This window comes from Triticum urartu, chromosome 4 (genome assembly GCF_003073215.2).
Source record: "Triticum urartu cultivar G1812 chromosome 4, Tu2.1, whole genome shotgun sequence".
Taxonomy (NCBI): Eukaryota; Viridiplantae; Streptophyta; class Magnoliopsida; order Poales; family Poaceae; genus Triticum; species Triticum urartu.
The window spans coordinates 392,822,898-392,829,533 of record NC_053025.1 but is presented as its reverse complement, the minus strand read 5'-3'; positions in this window follow the sequence as shown (position 1 = coordinate 392,829,533).

Genomic DNA, 6,636 nt, shown 5'->3' with positions numbered 1-6,636 from the left:
GAGACTTAGAATCATCTGGATCAGTGTCAAAAACTTGCATCGACGTAACCGTTTATGACGAACCCTTTTGTCATGTCCATAATCGAGAAACATATCCTTATTTTACTAAGGATAATTCTGACCGCTGTCCAGTGATCTACTCCTAGATCACTATTGTACTCCCTTGCCAAATCAGTGCAGGGTATACAATAGATCTGGTATACAGCATGACATACTTTATAGAACCTATGGCCAAGGCATAGGGAATGACTTTCATTCTCTTTCTATCTTCTGCCGTGGTCGGGCTTTGAGTCTTACTCAACTTCACACCTTGTAATACAGGCAAGAACTCTTTCTTTGACTGCTCCATTTTGAACTATTTCAAAATCTTGTCAAGGTATGTACTCATTGAAAAAACTTATCAAGCGTCTTGATCTATCTCTATAGATCTTGAAGATCAATATGTAAGCAGCTTCACCGAAGTTTTTCTTTGAAAAACTCCTTTCAAACACTCCTTTATGCTTTACAGAATAATTCTACATTATTTCCGATCAACAATATGTCATTCACATATACTTATCAGAAATGCTGTAGTGCTCCCACTCACTTTCTCGTAAATACAGGCTTCACTGCAAGTCTGTATAAAACTATATGCTTTGATCAACTCATCAAAGTGTATATTCCAACTCTGAGATGCTTGCACCAGTCCATAGATGGATCGCTGGAGCTTGCACATTTTGTTAGCACCTTTCGGATTTGACAAAACCTTCTAGTTGCATCGTATACAACTCTTCTTTATTAAATCCATTAAGGAATTCAGTTTTGTTTATCCATTTGCCAGATTTCATAAAATGCGGCAATTGCTAACATGATTCGGACAGACTTTAAGCATAGATACGAGTGAGAATCTCTCATCGTAGTCAACACCTTGAACTTGTCGAAAACCTTTTTGCGACAATTCTAGCTTTGTAGATAGTAACACTACTATCAGCGTCTGTCTTCCTCTTGAAGATCCATTTATTTTCTATGGCTTGCCGATCATCGGGCAAATCCATCAAAGTCCATACTTTGTTCTCATACATGGATCATATCTCAGATTTCATGGCCTCAAACCATTTTGCGGAATCTGGGCTCATCATCGCTTCCTCATAGTTCGCAAGTTCGTCATGGTCTAGTAACATGACTTCCAGAACAGGATTACCGTACCACTCTGGTGCGGATCTCACTCTGGTTTACCTACGAGATTCGGTAGTAACTTGATCTGAAGTTTCATGATCATCATCATTAGCTTCCTCACTAATTGGTGTAGGAGTCACAGGAACAAATTTCTGTGATGAACTACTTTCCAATAAAGGAGAAGGTACAATTACCTTATCAAGTTTTCTACTTTCCTCCCACTCACTTCTTTCAAGAGAAACTCCTTCTCCAGAAAGTTTCCAAATTTAGCAAAAAATCTTGCCTTCGGATCTGTGATAGAAGGTGTACCCAACAGTAACTTCTGGGTATCCTATGAAGACACATTTCTCCGATTTGGGTTCGAGCTTATCAGGTTGAAGCTTTTTCACATAAGCATCGCAGCCCCAAACTTTCAGAAACGACAACTTTGGTTTCTTGCCAAACCACAGTTCATAAGGCGTCATCTCAACGGATTTTGATGGTGCCCTATTTAACGTGAATGCAGCTGTCTCTAATGCATAACCCCAAAACGATAGTGGTAGATCGGTAAGATACATCATAGATTGCACTATATCCAATAAAGTACGGTTATGACGTTCGGACACACCATTACATTGTGGTGTTCCAGGTGGCATGAGTAGTGAAACTATTTCACATTGTTTTTAACTAAAGGCCAAACTCGTAACTCAAATACTCTTCTCTACGATCAGATCGTAGAAACTTTATTTTCTTGTTACGATGATTTATCACTTCACTCTGACATTCTTTGAACTTTTCAAATGTTTCAGACTTATGTTTCATCAATTAGATATACTCATATCTGCTCAAATCATCTGTGAAGATCAGAAAATAACGATACTTGTCGCGAGCCTCAATATTTATCGGACCACATACATCAGTATGTATGATTTCCAACAAATCCGTTGCTCGCTCCATTGTTCCGAAGAACAGAGTCTTAGTCATCTTGCCCATGAGGCATGGTTCGCAAGCATCAACTGATTCATAATCAAGTGATTCCAAAAGCCCATCAGCATGGAGTTTCTTCATGCGCTTTACACCAATATGACCTAAGCGGTAGTGCCACAAATAAGTTGCACTATCATTATTAACTTTGCATCTTTTGGTTTCAATATTATGATTATGTGTATCACTGCGATCGAGATCCAACGAACTATTTTCATTGGGTGTGTAACCATATAAGGTTTTATTCATGTAAACAGGACAACAATTTATTCTCTTACTTAAATGAATAACCGTATTACAATAAACATGATCAAATCATATTCATGCTTAACGCAAACACCAAATAACACTTATTCAGGTTCAACACTAATCTCGAAAGTATAGGGAGTGTGCGATGATGATCATATCAATCTTGGAACCACTTCCAACACACATCGTCACTTCACCCTTAACTAGTCTCTGTTTATTCTGCAACTCCCGTTTCGAGTTACTAATCTTAGCAACTGAACTAGTATCAAATACTGAGGGGTTTGCTATAAACACTAGTAAAGTACACATCAATAACATGTATATCAAATATACTTATGTTCACTTTGCCATCCTTCTTATCTGCCAATCACTTGGAGTAGTTCCGCTTCCAGTGACCAGTCCCTTTGCAGTAGAAACACTTAGTCTCAGGCTTAGGACTAGACTTGGGATTCTTCACTTGAGCAGCAACTTGCTTGCCGTTCTTCTTGAAGTTCCTTTTCTTCCCTCTGCCCTTTTCTTGAAACTAGTGGTCTTGTCTACCATCAATACTTGATGTTTTTCTTGATTTCTACCTTCGTCAATTTCCGCATTACGAAGAGCTTGGGAATCGTTTCCGTTATCCCTTGCATATCATAGTTCATCACGAAGTTTCTACTAACTTGGTGATGGTGACTAGAGAATTCTGTCAATCACTATCTTATCTGGAAGATTAACTCCCACTTGATTCAAGCGATTGTAGTACTCAGACAATCTGAGCACATGCTCACTAATTGAGCGATTCTCCTCCATCTTCTAGCTATAGAACTTGTTGGAGACTTCATATCTCTCAACTCGGGTATTTGCTTGAAATATTAACTTCAACTCCTGGAACATCTCATATGCTCCATGACGTTCAAAACGTCTTTGAAGTCCCGATTCTAAGCCGTTAAGCATGGTGCACTAAACTATCAAGTAGTCATCATATTGAGCTTGCCAAACGTTCATAACGTCTGCCTCTGCTCCTGCAATAGGTCCGTCACCTAGCGGTGCATTAAGGACATAATTCTTCTGTGCAGCAATGAGGATAAACCTCAGATCACGGATCCAATCCGCATCATTGCTACTAACATCTTTCAACACAATTTTTCTCTAGGAACATATCAAAATAAACATATGAAAGCAACAATGCAAGCTATTGATCTACAACATAATTTGCAAAATACTACCAGGACTAAGTTCATGATAAATTTAAGTTCAATTAATCATATTACTTAAGAACTCCCACTTAGATAGACATCCCTCTAATCCTCTAAGTGATTACGTGATCCAAATCAACTAAACCATGTCCGATCATCACGTGAGATGGAGTAGTTTCATTGGTGAACATCATTATGTTGATCATATCTACTATATGATTCACGCTCGACCTTTCGGTCTCCGTGTTCCGAGGCCATATCTGTATATGCTTGGCTCGTCAAGTATAACCTGAGTATTCCGCATGTGCAACTGTTTTGCACCCGTTGTATTTGAACGTAGAACCTATCACACCCGATCATCACGTGGTGTCTCAGCACGAAGAACTTTCGCAACGGTGCATACTCAGGGAGAACACTTCTTGATAATTTAGTGAGAGATCATCTTATAATGCTACCGTCAATCAAAGCAAGATAAGATGCATAAAAGGATAAACATCACATGCAATCAATATAAGTGATATGATATGGCCATCATCATCTTGTGCTTGTGATCTCCATCTCCGAAGCACCGTCGTGATCACCATCGTCACCGGCGTGACACCTTGATCTCCATCGTAGCATCGTTGTCGTCTCGCCAAGCTTATGCTTCTACGACTATCACTACCGATTAGTAATAAAGTAAAGTATTACATCGCGATTGCATTGCATACAATAAAGCGACAACCATATGGCTCCTGCCAGTTGCCGATAACTCGGTTACAAAACATGATCATCTCATACAATAAAATTCAGCATCATGTCTTGACCATATCACATCACAACATGCCCTGCAAAAACAAGTTAGACGTCCTCTACTTTGTTGTTGCAAGTTTTACGTGGCTGCTACGGGCTTAAGCAAGAACCAATCTCACCTACGCATCAAAACCACAACGATAGTTTGTCAAATAGACTCCGTTTTAACCTTCGCAAGGACCGGGCGTAGCCATACTTGGTTCAACTAAAGTTGGAGAGACAGTCGCCCGCAAGCCACCTATGTGCAAAGCACGTCGGGGAAACCGGTCTCACGTAAGCGTACGCGTAATGTTGGTCCGGGTCGTCTCGTCCAACAATGCCGCCGAACCAAAGTATGACATGCTGGTAGGCAGTATGACTTATATCGCCCACAACTCACTTGTGTTCTACTCGTGCATATAACATCAACATAAATAACCTAGGCTCGGATGCCACTGTTAGGTTTCGTAGTAATTTCAAAAAATTTCCTACGCACACGCAAGATCATGGTGATGCATAGCAATGAGAGGGGAGAGTATGATCTACGTACCCTTGTAGATCGCAACGGAAGCGTTGACACAATGTAGAGGAAGTAGTCGCACGTCTTCTACCCGATCCGACCGATCCAAGCACCGTTACTCCGGCACCTCCGAGTTCTTAGCACACGTACAGCTCGATGACGCTCCCCGAGCTCCGATCCAGCAAAGCTTCAGGGATGAGTTCCGTCAGCACGACGGCGTGATGACGATGATGATGTTCTACCGACGCAGGGCTTCGCCTAAGCACTACAACGATATGATCGAGGTGGAATAAGGTGGCAGGGGGCACCGCACACGGCTAAGGAACGATCACGAGGATCAACTTGTGTTTCTTGATCTGTCTTTGGTGCTAGCCCTGCCCCTCTATTTATATCTTGAGCCCTGGGGTCAAAACTTGGAGTTAAAGCCTTCACAAAGTCGGTTTCACCCGATAGGCAAGAGTCCTTCTCGGACTCCAGGGCCAGACGCCATGGATCCCGGCGTCTGGACCCAGACGCCAGGGACCCTGGCGTCTGGCCCCTGGACTCCGCAAAACTTCCTTTTGCGCTTTCCAAAAACCTTGTGGGCTTTCCCCTTTGGCCCAAATAAAGTGTTCTCGTACCCAAACATTTCGGGAAACATCCGGAACCCCTTCCGGTGATTTCCGGAACCCTTCCGGTGACCAAACACTATTATCATATATATCAAACTTTATCTCCGGACCATTCCGGAGTTCCTCGTCATGTCCGTGATCTCATCTCGGGACTCTGAACAACATTCGGTACATCAAAATGCATAAAACTCATAACAACTGTCATCGTAACTTTAAGCGTGCGGACCCTACGGTTCGAGAACAATGTAGACATGACCGAGACACGTCTCCGGTCAATAACCAATAGCGGGACCTGGATGCCCATATTGGCTCCTACATATTCTATGAAGATCTTTATCGGTCAGACCGCATAACAACATACGTTGTTCCCTTTGTCATCGGTATGTTACTTGCCCGAGATTCGATCGTTGGTATCCAATACCTAGTTCAATCTCGTTACCGGCAAGTCTCTTTACTCGTTCCGTAATACATCATCTCACAATAACATATTAGTTGTAATGCTTGCAAGGCTTATGTGATGTGCATTACCGAGAGGGCCCAGAGATACCTCTCCGACAATCGGAGTGACAAATCCTAATCTCGAAATACGCCAACCCAACATCTCCCTTTGGAGACACCTGTAATGCTCCTTTATAATCACCCAGTTACGTTGTGACGCTTGGTAGCACCCAAAGTGTTCCTCCGGCAAACGGGAGTTGCATAATCTCATAGTCATAGGAACATGTATAAGTCATGAAGAAAGCAATAGCAACATACTAAACGATCGAGTGTTAAGCTAATGGAATGGGTCATGTCAATCAGATCATTCAACTAATGATGTGACCTCGTTAATCAAATAACAACACTTTGTTCATGGTTAGGAAACATAACCATCTTTGATTAACGAGCTAGTCAAGTAGAGGCATACTAGTGACACTCTGGTTGTCTATGTATTCACACATGTATTATGTTTCCGGTTAATACAATTCTAGCATGAATAATAAACATTCATCATGAAATAAGGAAATAAATAATAACTTTATTATTGCCTTTAGGGCATATTTCCTTCATCTTACTACAGTCATATGAATGCTAATGACATATTGTTCGGCTATCTCAGCCATCACTACACCACGACACTTGATTGGGGGCAGTTAACTGCCGGGAGAAAAACCTGCCTAAGGGCAATCTGTCTGCCGGGACAGTTGTTACT